Source organism: Podarcis gaigeae (genome assembly GCF_964106915.1).
Source record: "Podarcis gaigeae genome assembly, chromosome: 2".
NCBI classification, from domain to species: domain Eukaryota; kingdom Metazoa; phylum Chordata; class Lepidosauria; order Squamata; family Lacertidae; genus Podarcis; species Podarcis gaigeae.
Window position 1 is genome coordinate 71,569,739 of NC_139679.1, and position 13,637 is coordinate 71,583,375.

At 47.1% G+C, this 13,637-nt stretch overlaps 1 long non-coding RNA gene and 1 pseudogene across 2 annotated transcripts; both read right to left on the minus strand.

Moving 5' to 3' along the window:
• Window positions 1-203: 203 nt before the first annotated feature.
• On the minus strand, window positions 204-1,857 carry LOC310838339. The gene is made up of 2 exons (XR_014560938.1): window positions 1,587-1,857; window positions 204-1,442 (listed from the first exon to the last, which is right to left on the minus strand). It is a non-coding gene; the product is annotated as an uncharacterized lncRNA (long non-coding RNA).
• Window positions 1,858-2,307: 450 nt separating this feature from the next.
• LOC310838338 (actin, cytoplasmic pseudogene) lies at window positions 2,308-3,702 on the minus strand (annotated as a pseudogene). The gene has a single exon. The product of its transcript is annotated as an actin, cytoplasmic pseudogene (transcript).
• Between the last annotated feature and the right edge of the window lie 9,935 nt (window positions 3,703-13,637).

Genomic DNA, 13,637 nt, shown 5'->3' on the forward strand with positions numbered 1-13,637 from the left:
TTCTGAGGGGTAAGCAGGCTCCTTTGGGTTTAGTTACTACCTGCCCCTGCCTCTTTTTTTCGTCTGTTTCTTCCTCCCACCAACTTTTCTGGCTGGGAAAGGAAACAGGGCTGCCATAATGGAAAATGGGAGAGTGGGCGTAAAAGTGATGCAATGGATGGCAGCAATCATTACAGCCCCCCCCCCCCGACACACCAAGAGTATTTAATTCCTCCGGTTTGAAAATCACCACTTATTTTTAATGGAACAGTTTTTGACACCAGAACCATCTGCACTTTTTCATCCTGGCAAGTTGTTCCTGGGCAGCTTCCTTTCTCAACAACTTTGCTGCCTGCTTGTGAACTATCCATTTTTGGACTGTCCATCACTTCTGACTCTCACTGGAAGGGAAACAAAGGGGGCCAACCTCTCAGTACCGAATGCATCTGCAGGTACTTTTCAGCTGCCAAGTAAGCCAGATCACAGTGGGGATATTTGGAAAAGAGGGTGGCAAGCCAACTCACTGGTCTTGCGGATGGAGAATCTCATTCTGCAAGGAGCCTATAGGAGAGGCTGAGGGTGCTGGGATGCCTCACTCGGTGTTAACTTTAGCACAGCCAGGCCACCCCATGTGATCCGCCACAGCTGATCAGCCTCTTCCCTTCTGGAGCAAAGTGAAGAGCTAGTATGTTCACAGAGCCTGCTGGGTGGCAGCTCAGCCAATGACTCATAGCATAACACACACAAGGATCAGTGTGCATTTAAATTTGCCATGGCAACAAATAGTCCACCAGCGGTAATTACATAGATTGTCATGGAGACAGGGCAAAAGAAACAGAATTAGTTCCCAGTTCTTTCAGGAGAAAGACCATTTCTGAAGTTCCTGGCATAGGATCCCCAGGGAGGATGTAAGAGAAAAGAGGCTGCACTACCTCCAGCCCTAAAAAAAGATGCTCTCTGCCAAATAGCTGGTCTATGGCAACACAATCTCTGGTTTATGAGATAGCTGTAAATGTCTCTTCACTTTCCCATTGCTTAGGGGTGAAAATATTAAATGAGAGAAATACATGCAGACAAAGTAAAAGATGTATAGGTTTACCCCTGAGATAAGAGGCAGCGGATCCCTGGGTACCAGTTTCTGGAGAACATCTGCAAGTAAGGGCTATTGTCATCTTGCCCTGCATGTGGGCTTTCCATAGGCAGCAACTGGCAACTCTGGAAAGGAGGATGCTGGGTGAGATAGGCCATGGGTCTGATCCTGCAGGGCTCTACTTGTGACCCAGAGGATTTGGACAATGTCTCCTCTATCCACCACTCACTCACTCACTCATCCATCCTTCATCACACCAACCTTGAAGCCTCTCCCCCATGATTTGCAGATAATGCCACCTTTTGTCAAAGAAAAAAGCACAGGATTCTGTATTTGTGTCCTTTGGCCTTAGCAGAGATTCTGACTAACTAGCCTTGCTAAAGCAGTGTTTCCCAACCTTGTGCCTCCAGATGTTTTTGGCCTACAACTCCCATCATCCCTAGCTAGCAAGACCAGTGGTCAGGGATGATGGGAGTTGTAGGCCAAAAACATCTGGAGGCACAAGGTTGGGAAACACTGTGCTAAAGGACTGAAAGCCCTGTTCTGATAAACTCTTATGTTCCAGTGGCATTCTTTAGCAGGAGCAGTATTCATCAGTCTCAATATATATCAGGAGGAGGAGCCACGTACGGTTAGCAATGGCTATGTTTTCATTTATTTCCCTGGACCCAAGCTCCTCACCTCACAGTCTTGATCAGCCTCAACGTATGAGCAGTTTTATAGGTTGCACTCTTCTTGGACAGTGGGCGGAAATGTGTGAGGGGGAGGAACAATCTCTAAATATGGGTAACAGTCCCAGTGAGAACTGCAAATGGTGGTGGGTGAGTTCTGCCATCACAAATGTAAGAACATTAGAAGAGCCCTGCTGGATCAGAGGAAAAGACTCACCTAGATCAACATCTTGTTCTCACAGTGATTGACCAGGTAGAACATAGCCCTCATGGCTAGTAGCCACGAATTGATCTAAAGAAAGATGTGCAGGTGTGTAGGTCGGCCTGTGAGACAGTTCATACTTGTGTGTATGTGAGAAATATGGCACACATATCTTGCACTGCTTTTTTTGCTAGGCTTTACCTGTAACAAATCACATTTTTTTAAAGGATCCATTATTTGGTTCAACATTTCCACTCCCTCCCTCCCTCTCCCTCCCCACCTCTTCTTAGATTTTTTCGTAAACCCCTACAAACTCCCTTTGCTCTCCCCCATCTCCAATAGTGGTGAAAGAACTGACTCAGAAGTGCTATGCTAAAAAAACAGCATGTTGTAGAGGAGATTTTCCCTTTGACACATGCCCTTGCCAAGCCTGGCATGCCACCGCCTTGATCAGAAACAGTGCCGGTGGACAATGAAGGACCCCTTATCATTGTAGGCCTGCCGTTCGATCCACACGTTCTGGAAAGAGTTGAGCGACGCCACAATGGAGCCACCCAACCAGGCAGAGAAGGTGCGGTTGGGGGAAGCCAGAATGCCCACCTTTTTGGATGGCTCCATCTTCTGCAGTTCCTTCTTAATCCTCTCGGAAAAGCCACGAAGCATGGTAGTTCCACCAGCCAGCAGCACATTGGCAAGCAGGTCCGCTTGCCGCTCTGGCTTGCATTTCCTGATGCTGCTTATAGCTTGGACATGAAGCCCCACCTCTGGGAAGCCCAGCATGGTCGGATTGAAGAGGATCTCTGAGCAGCGGAAGCGCTCACTGCCGATGGAGATAACCTGCCTGTCAGGAAGGGTGTAGTCCATGAGGTATTTCTTCTCATCAGCATTCAGTTCACCCTCATATTCCTCCGGGATATAGCAGCACTTCTCCTTGATCTGACATACCACCTCCATTTCATCCTTATGGAAAGGGTTCCCAGATTCTCCCATCAACTTGGCCAGGTATTCTGTCAGGGCATTGCCTGCTATGTCCAGTCGGTAGGTGGCATGAGGTAAAATGTAGCCATCGTGGACAGGAGCGGTGTAGGATGTCCCATAGCCAGAGCCAATCACCAGCCCGCCTGTCCGGCCGTAGGAATACACCGACAAAAGGGACTGATGAGCCACAAACATGGCTGGCACCTCAAAGTTCTCAAAGAGCAGCTCCGCCATTTTCTCGCGGTTAGTCGTTGGGGACATGGGGGAATCGGTGACCAGCACAGCGAGCTCTTCAGGGCACACACTGAGCTCTGTGTAGAAGACATGGTGCCACAGCATCTCTAGGGCATCCCAATCTGTCACGACCCCATGGGTCATTACCTGGTGTGTGCTCACCTCCGCACGCCGCTGTGGGATGCTCTTCCCAATGTAGTACAATGGGCTTTCCTTGGTCCTGTACCTTGGCACCCCCACAACACTTGGCACAATGGATCTCGGCTTCTCATCCCCAGCCAGGCCACTCTTGGTGTATCCAGTGCCTGTGTCTATAACAACGGCAGCATAGTCCTTGTACTTGTCTGATGGGCATGATGAGGAGTCTGACGGGAGGCCCTTTGAGCTTGGTCTGTGCCCTACAGGGCCAGGACTCTTGGACTTCTTAGGGTAGTGCATTGTGATGGGATCTTTCAGAGGCTATGCCCCTTTGTCCTGATGCTATCACAAGACCAGACAGTGGTCCAACAGCCTCAGAGGGAAAGAAAGAATCTTCCCATCAGTACAGAAGGCAGGAACCGTGTTGCCATAGCAATCACCTGTGATGTGGCCACAGCAGAATGACATCATAAGAATGAGGGATGAGATGAAGGTGTTTTCATTCTAATAAAGATATTGAAATGAAACTGAACTGACACCCACTGAGACCTTACCACAATACTTGACATACGTCTATGGTTTCCATGATTGACATCCACTCTAGACACCGTGTGATATTTAATGGGTTTATCCTCATCAATTATTTCATAGAATCATAGAATTGTAGAGTTGGCAGGGACCATGAGGATCATCTAATCCACCCCCTGCAATGCAGAAATATTTTGCCCATTGTGGGGCTCGAACCCATGACCCTGAGATTAAGAGTTTCCTGCTCTACTGACACAGCAAACTTCACAGAAGGACAAAAGCAAACACATGTTGGCTAAGGAACTTGTTGCCTAAACTGACGTTTGATTCAGTTGTGGTGTGTGCAATAATCTTCTGTGCCTTCTCAATCTGAAGTTCATGTCAGCTGCTTTTATTATACCCTGACTGTGCCTTCCCCCTCCCCTTTTTGGGTCTGAATTTTAGGTATGGGACTAATAGTGCACTATTCGTCCATTGGGGTCTGGTGAGGACCCCAAAACCTCCTGCAATGATTTTGCAATGTTCTTTGCAGATAAAGTCGCTCAGAGGGAAAGGGAAGGAGATGGAGTCACACAGAGGCATCATGAATTGCTGTGAACTCTGCTCTCTTTCACCTCTGGCCTCACCCCCCCCCAAAATAAAAGACAGAACAAAAGATTCCCCCCTTTGGATTTAGCTGCCTGATCAAGACTGGAAAAGCATTCCCCGAATGAGCTTGGCAGAGGAGGGAGCTGCAAATGTGATGTAGAAGGATGCAGCACAGACTGGATTAATTTAAGTGAGTGTTGATGGGCACATGCAATTCTCGCTGGTGCACAGGGGACTGAATGTCCCCAACTCCATGGCAAACATGAAGGGTTTCATTTTCTGTTGAGGTTCCTGAAAGAATGGGCACATTGTTCAGTTAGAGCACCAGTTCTCCACAGAAAGACTTGAGAGTAGAAATCTCTGGTGGAATGTCAGAAAGCTCCTCTACTCAGCATCCTGGTTCTTACTCCCGGTCAGATGTTTCCTTTGGGGCCCATGACACTGTAGAAACTGCAGGAAACCTTTAGAAGCCAGAACAGGGCACACACTTCCACTCTATGCTCATATATTTCTATGATGGCTATCTGGTCTGCCTTCTCTGTCAGAGATATTAAGGCTCTGTGTACCAGTTGCAAAGAATCATGAGTGAGAGAGAGTGCTATTTCGCTCAGGTCCTTCTCAGGGGCGCCGACTTATAAAAAATATTGGGGGGGCCCATACTGGGGTCCTGCCCCGGGAAGTTTTATAAGATCCGCTCCCGGCCCGTTGCTGCTGCTGCCCCCCGCCTTGTGGCCCCCTCGCCAGCTGAGGGAGGGAGAGAGACCGAGAAGGAGAGAGATGCGTGGTGGGCAAGGCAAGTGCCCGCCGCGCCTCGCCTCCCACCGCCCCTCGTGCCGGCCGCCCCCTCCCCTCCCTTCCCCGCGTGTGCGCGCTCGCTCGCCCTCCTCACCCCAGCTCTTGGCCGTTCGCCCCAGGAACTCGCCGCTGTTGGGGTTGTAGATGAACCTCCGCCACTCGGTCATAGACTGGCTGAAGGGCTTCTCCTCCTCCTTGGCCATAGCGCGCGCGAGAGAGAGAGGCTGGAAAGAGAGAGGGAGCTCGGCGGTTCGCGGGCGGCGGTTTTTCCCCTGCCGAAACAACAGCGGCTCCTCAGAACCGCTAAGTAACTCTCCCTCAGGCGCCCGGCAGGAGAGCAGAAGAGAGGAAAAGGAAAGAGGGGCTGGGCCAGTCGCACGCACCGAGCAAAACTACTCGCGCCGCCTCTTTTACTACCGTAATAATTATTTGTTTTAACTCATTACTGAATGTATTTTAAAAGGTAACTATCATCAAACAAGGAAAATAAAAAATACCAACATAATTTTGTGATTTTACAAAGCATAATATAACTACCGTATTTTTCGCTCTATAACACGCACCTGACCATAACACGCACATCGTTTTTAGAGGAGGAAAACAAGGGAAAAAAAACATTCTGAATGAAACAGTGGATGTATCATTTTTGTGCTTCATGCTGTGGCCACAGACATGTGATCTGATGGTGAATTTGGGGTGACCCAATGCAAAAATCCTGAGGATCCATGTGGATCCATGTTTTGTAACCACGTTTTTGCACCATTGCAGCCCCAGGCAACAGTGGGTGCGTGATTTTGGGGAGGCAGGCTGTAGCCATGGACATGCTATGTGCTCTGATGGTGAATTTGGGCTGACCCAATGCAAAGATCCTGAGGATCCATGTGGATCCATGTTTTGTAACCACGTTTTTGCACCATTGCAGCCCCAGGCAACAGTGGGTGCGTGATTTTTGGGGGGCAGGCTGTAGCCATGGACATGCTATGTGCTCTGATGGTGAATTTGGGCTGACCCAATGCAAAGATCCTGAGGATCCATGTGGATCCATGTTTTGTAACCACGTTTTTGCACCATTGCAGCCCCAGGCAACAGTGGGTGCGTGATTTTTGGGGGGCAGGCTGTAGCCATGGACATGCTATGTGCTCTGATGGTGAATTTGGGCTGACCCAATGCAAAGATCCTGAGGATCCATGTGGATCCATGTTTTGTAACCACGTTTTTGCACCATTGCAGCCCCAGGCAACAGTGGGTGTGTGATTTTGGGGGGGCAGGCTGTAGCCATGGACATGCTATGTGCTCTGATGGTGAATTTGGGGTGACCCAATGCAAAGATTCTGAGGATCCATGTGGATCCATGCTTTTTAACCACATTTTTGCACCATTGCAGCCCCAGGCAACAGTGGGTGCGTGATTTTTGGGGGGCAGGCTGTAGCCATGGACATGCTATGTGATCTGATGGTGAATTTGGGCTGACCCAATGCAAAGATCCTGAGGATCCATGTGGATCCATGCTTTTTAACCACATTTTAAGTGGGGAGGGAAGGAAAAACACAGAAGGGACACGGAGCAGGAGAGGGGTGTGCAGAGAAGCAGCTGGCTAAGAATGCAGGAGAGGGGTATAACAGGAGGAGGGAGGAAAGGAAGGCAAAAGTTTTCCCTCACCTACCCACCCAAGTCAGCCAGCTCGCGCGCTCTCTCGCTCTCTCTCTCTCCCTCCTGCACGGAGCACAGAGACACACTCTGCTTTCCCTCTGCCTGGAGGGGAGGGGCTTTCCCTGCTCTTTGTTCCGTTTGAGCAAACACAGCAAGGAAACAGAGCAGGGTGGGCAGTAAGACCCTGAGGCAGAATGCCGGAAAAATACGGTAATAATTTTCTTAAATTATTGGGGGGGCGGGGCTTTCCCTGCTCTTTGTTCCGTTTGAGCAAACACAGCAAGGAAACAGAGCAGGGTGGGCAGTAAGACCCTGAGGCAGAATGCCGGAAAAATACGGTAATAATTTTCTTAAATTATTGGGGGGGCAGAGCCCCCCCAAACGAATTTTTGAGGGGGCTCGGGCCCCCTCAGGCCCCATGGAGTCGGCGCCTATGGTCCTTCTTGTCATCTTCTTCTTCTTTGGCAATCACTCATAGCCGAGTAAGATTGTCTTCCATAAACATGGTCCTCAAAAGTGAGTCCATAAGTGACTTTTTGTGTTATCCGACAAAGTCCATATATTCCATGTTCCAAAGTTCAATTGTCTTTTACGACCGCTGGGTGGTGACCCCACTGGGCGCGGTAATCGAGTCGGGGAAAAGGAAGGCAGATTATATTTAGGGCACCTTTTCTAGCCCCTTCCCTCTTTTCGAAGTGAGCAGAGTGGATCCTAAATAGGGCTGCTCAGTCATGGATACAGCTGCTGAGCTGCTCAACTTAATTCCTTGAGTCAGAACGACTGAATCTATATCCAGCGCCCATGTGCCGGTTCATGACTAGGGGCTTCAGGATTTCACAGTCCTGCCCCCATTACCATTTGCCGATTGCCATGGGACGTTTTGGGGTTTGGGATGGGTTTTTGGAAGATGCCTGTGCGTGAATTTGTTTTATGTGTGTAGATCAGTGCATGCTGACCAATGCACAGTCTTCGCAGTAGGCTCTATTCTAATGGCATGAGTAATCACGACCAGTAGATTCATGTTGTGGTGGAGCAATAGCCTTTCCTATTCCTCTCCTTCCAGAGCCCCTGATCTGCATTTTAGTGTGAGAGGTCCCCTTGGCAACTTGCTGGCCATTGTGAGGACAGGATGATGGACTAGATGGGTCTTTGGCCTGATCCAGCAGGTTCTTCTTACGTTTTTGTGCTGGGGTTTCATCTGATTCTATTATACTCACTCACCTGGGAGTAAGCTTCACAGAACTCAGTGTGTTACATTTCTCAGTAGACATGTGTAGCATTAATCTCTTGTTCCCAGTGTATGCATTTATGGAAGGAATGGCCTTAGATCTTTAGCCTTGTCCCCACCTATTACCCGCTTGGGAAAAGGGGTGTATGATTGTCCTAAGGGCACGGTCTCCTTGCTCAGCTGCTTGAGAGAGAGGCAAAGGTTCAGAATGAGCCTTCTGATAAATGGCAGGAACAATTGACTTTCCCTTGCTAAAGTAGCTCTTTCTCCTCTGGCCACAGGGAACTGTCTCACTCTTAAAAAAAATAATAAAAAATCTGCCCATGTCTGCTTAATTCCTTCTGACTGGCAGAGAAGCAACTCAGTTCTCCCTGCATTCAGCCAGCTTTGTCATTAATGCAGTTAATTCCACAGCCAGAGGGTGAGCCTGGGAGATCCATAGCAATGCAAGCAGGCCATTCGCACTGCTGGCAGAGCCGGGGGGCAGGAATAGCAATTGAACTCACCATGCTAGATTTACTATGTATACTAAGTCAGGGCGAATCCTGATGCATATCCGACGGGCATCAAACATCAAGACCTGTTCAGGGTAAGATTCAGAGCATCTCACCATCAGTGGGTTGACATGAAACCCAATTGTGAATGACCCAGCAGCATCCCTTCTCCCCACCCACCCACACTGCTTCATCAGAGTGCTTGTTACATGTGCAAGATGCAGGGATGATGCAATGCCAGGGCTAAGTGATACTAATTGACATTAAAAACCATATTGTGTAAGTCCATCCGCAGTGGCATCCTGCAGCTGTGACATGCTTCTGTCTACTTCTAAAAACATCTGTGGCTCCAATGTTAAAGAGTTGCAATGACGTGGATGCCTGTGACTAATACTGGACCGTTTAGGTGTGTTCCAAGGCAATTTTCAATAACTCACTCCTTGTTCCACTTTACTGTCAAGAATTGTGTGTCGGTTAATGTGTACCTGCAAGATGGAGGGTCAATGGATGGTCCTTCTATCTTTGATCGAGGAGATGTGCCAGGTAAATTTCTCAGCATCAGAATTCTACCCATTACATATCTGGGGATCTGCTTTGAATTTTACACTGCAGCTTGCCAAACCTGAAATGCATATATAACAGAAATGTAGGCATATGAAAATAAATTTGATGAAATAAAATAATAAGCCTACACAGATGCTTAGAAAGTTGAGATGATTTTAATGTGTTTTAGTACTTTAAATTTGTATGTTTTAAACTGCTTTGAGGGGTTCCCCCTCCCCCCTTACGATTGAACAGTGGGAATTTTTTTATGAAATAAAAATATGAATATGAATATTTGTGAAAACAACACCCCAAAGTATGGTATGATGCTTGGAAAAATGCATTTACTAGGCAAAATGTATTCATATTCATATACTCAAAAACGAGAAAGAGTTCCATGGGCAGCAGGATCTTCCCTCCAATGCCTCTGCAAGACTTTCCATTTGAACACAGCACTATATGGGTATTTCTGCATGAAGAAAAATGTTTGTATTTTGTAATCTCTGCCTATTACCTTTTCCTTTATGTTACTTTAGTCTGTTACCTTATGATTTTTGTAAGGGTCAGAGGGAGCAGAGTTACTGCTGCTTCATCTTAGTGCAAGCATAAAAAAGGGAGAGCACAAAAGACTCTGATTTTCCCAGTAAAGAATAGGAGTTGCAGCAGCATGTCAGGAGCTGCTGAGGCTGGTATGGGAAGCCTCCAGGCCATGCACAGTGCTTGAATTGAATTGCCAGAGGGTAAAGGGCGGAAGAAGCTTGGCTAGAGATGATCAAATCTGTCACCTTGGGTTTCTCATTTCCACATTAGTCTGCAATTTATTTTCCAAAGTTCTCATCTGCATTTTAGTGCAAGCCTTCCCTAATACACACATTTTGTGCAGTTTTGTCATACACACACACACACACACACACACACACATTTTTACGGACATGGGTGGCGCTGTGCTCTAAACCACTGAGCCTCTTGGGCTTGCTGATCAAAAAGTCAGCGGTTCAAATTCCTGCAACGGGGTGAGTTCCTGTTGCTCAGTCCTAGCTCCTGCCAACCTAGCAGTTTGAAAGCGCGTCAAAGGGCAAGTACAGTAGTACCTCGGGTTACATATGCTTCAGGTTACAGACTCCGCTAACCCAGAAATAGTACCTTGGTTTAAGAACTTTGCTTCAGGATGAGAACAGAAATTGTGCTACGGCAGAGGGAGGCCCCATTAGCTAAAGTGGTACCTCTAGTTAAGAACAGTTTCAGGTTAAGAACGGACCTCCAGAACGAATTAAGTACTTAACCCGAGGTACCACTGTAGATAAATAGGCACTGCTCCGGCGGGAAGGTAAACGGCGTTTCCGTGCGCTGCTCTGGTTTCGCCAGAAGCGTCTTAGTCATGCTGGCCACATGACCCGGAAAAACTGTCTGTGGACAAACACTGGCTCACTCGGCCAGTAAACCGAGATGAGCGCCGCAACCCCAGAGTCGTCTGCAACTGCACTTAACTGTCAGGAGTCCTTTACCTTTAACTTTATATACATTTTTGCAAAGCGGTTTTTCTGTATATAATGCATTTTTCTGTTATTTTCGCTAAAAAATAGATTGTTATGCACACTTTACACTTTGGTATCTCTCTTCATTGGGGAACCCAAGTAATTGTTTGATTGTTTTTTTGCCAGATGTTGGGTCCACCAGAATCTGAAATTAGGGACCTTTTTTTAAAGAAGTAGCAAGAAATATGCAGTATCTTAATTAATCAATTGCACCCGCCTCCCCATCCTCAAGCATTAGCTGGTTTCTGGTGGGTTTTGTTGTGCTTTGTCCACATGATGATCTGAGATAGAAAAGCAGGATCTGCACGTCCTTTCCTTAGTGTGCCCCTGGCGTCTCTGATGGCCAGTGACATTTTCCTGGCATCTGTCCCCTCTTTTCATTTATTCAGGGAATAACACTTTGAATCTTGGGGACCTTGACTGCTTGTGTTTGAAATGTCTTCACTGCTGTGACTGGTTTGAGATTCCTAGGCGTTTCGCCTCTTGTTCTCTGGGTGGGCAAGTGTCCTAGCACTCTTGGGATGTGTGATCTTGAAATGTCATTTCTGCTCATGCATGTGACTCTGAAATTTGCTCTGTCACCTCACCCTCTCCCACCCACCACTTGCTGCAAGCCAGGAAGTCTCAGTTCAGTCACAGTTTGTCGAAGGTACAAGGGAGAACAAAATGAATTCATAGAAAAAAGGGGACAGCTATTCGTGGGAAACATGGAGAGGAATTCACACACCTCTGCAAGGGGCACACCCTTCTCTGAGGCAATTCGGGCCTCACTTGTGGTACTGAAAAAGAGAAAGAAGTTTGTTTACATGGCAAGAGGATGGGGAAATTGTGGACCGACTTGGAAGGGTTGTTTGCTATGTGGTGATTCAGTTTGTGTCCAGCTTGACAGTGATGTTTGCTGGCTAAGAGACTTGGGAAGGAATTCAGTGTAACCCTAATTTAAAGTCCCTGAGAGGTCTACTAGTTGTGCTGGCAGAATGGCTTGCACAGGACTAGGTGCAGGAAGAAAGCATGGCCCTGGTGCCTGACTGCTCAACTGATTGCTGTAGCCCTAATACTTCTGGTTGCACAACAAGCTTCAGCTAGTGCAACTGGTGTAGTGATGCTTCCTGAACATTTCCTTTTTTCTGGGACAATTCTTGCTGCTGCTGAGAGAGGAATGAATGAGGGTGCATCTACATGATGCTTTTTTTAAATGAAAAATTTTATTAAGTTTTTTGCATTACAAAAAATACAAAATACAAAATAAAAATTGTTAAAAACAATCAATCTTTCCATCACATTATTTTCCATTTACTTATTTCTCGGACCTCCCCATACCTCCCTTTTTTGTATTCCAATTCAATTTATTAGCTCAGCTGTTTGTTTCCCTCTTTATTCTACCCAAATCTTTTTTCCTAAATTTATTACACTCTTAAATTTTTACTTATATAAACCCATTTTTTCATATTCTTTTAACCCATTACAGCTAGAAACCACTTAATTTCAATCCAACATTATTCTAAAATTCATTAATTTTACATTGTCTCTGTAAATAGTCTTTAAATTTCTTCCAATCTTCTTCCACTGACTCTTCTCCCTGATCTCGGATCCTGCCAGTCATTTCCGCCAATTCCATATAGTCCATCACCTTCATCTGCCATTCTTCCAGAGTGGGTAAATCTTGTGTCTTCCAATATTTTGCGATAAGTATTCTTGCTGCTGTTGTGGCATACATAAAGAAAGTTCTATCCTTCTTTAACACCGATTGGTCGACTATGCCCAGAAGAAAGGCCTCTGGTTTCTTCCATCTACATGATGCTTTCTTCCCAAGAGGCTATAGCAATGTTAGATGGCCAGCTGTCCTGTGCAGATCCACCACCGATAGTTCTTCCTTACTGGGAGCGAAGCTCTGATATTTTTTTGAGGCACTGATTCAGTCTAGGGAGCAGGGAACAAAGAGGGTGAACTTTTGGAAATCTTGATGAAACTGGGCCAGATGAGTACTGCAGTTTTTACTTGTGTCGTCTGGAGTCAGGGAACCAGGTGTAAAGCCTTGAGCATAGTTTGTTCCGTGTTCAGATGAGGCTAGAGACTGTGACACTGACAGCCCACACTGAGATCTTCTGCTGCTGCATATAGTTCAGTACTCTGAAATATTCAGTCCAGTAGCCTGCTAGCAGCCGTCTACATCCATTCCTGTCTGGAGTCAGAGCCAGAAGCTGAGGTCTCTTGGCAGAGCCACTTGGGGTGACTGGCAGGACTTAAATGAAAGCAATCCTTGGGTGAGAAGCATGTTGGCAGCAGCAGCAGCAGCAGCTGCTGAGAACAATAGGCCACACTTGCACGACAGCCTCCCCTGCAATGCTGGAAGCACCTCAGCACCTCAGATAAGCTGGGTCTCCTTCACATGTCAAAATGCCTCCAGTTTAAACAGTGAATCCTTGACTGACAGAAACTGTGGGGAGGGGGTAGTGATAGTGGGTGGGTTCCTGGGTGTCCTGCATGTGTGGGGCTGGCCACTTTCAGGAACACAGGGGAAGATGAAATGCTACTAAGTGCAGTGGGTAAGTAGTTCTTCAGTTCAGACTGAGCTGTGATCAGAGACACCCTCAGAAGCAAACGAACACAGAAGCCTCAGGTGTTCTTTACAGTTTCATTTGCAAGTGCTTTTGGTTTCTGAAATCCCGGTCTAAAAATGTTCCTGCTTTGCTGCACCTACCTCCGGAACTCGCATGGCTGTCTCTGCTCCCACCTGCTCCAAGAACTTGAATGGAGCCTAAAAGTGGCTTTTTTCTTGAATGCCCCCCTCTCCACTCCCTCCTATAGATGTGTGTGTGTGTGTTTTGAGAATGCTTGTCTCCAGAGGACAGGCAGCATGGCTTTGCTGCTGAATTAGCACCTTTTAATAGGAACTATTTGACAAGAGTCTGATTCAGCTTTTCTCTCCTTGCTCTGTGGGGGATTTTTCTTTAGGTGAAACTGGGTCAGTTCAAGTATCCGAG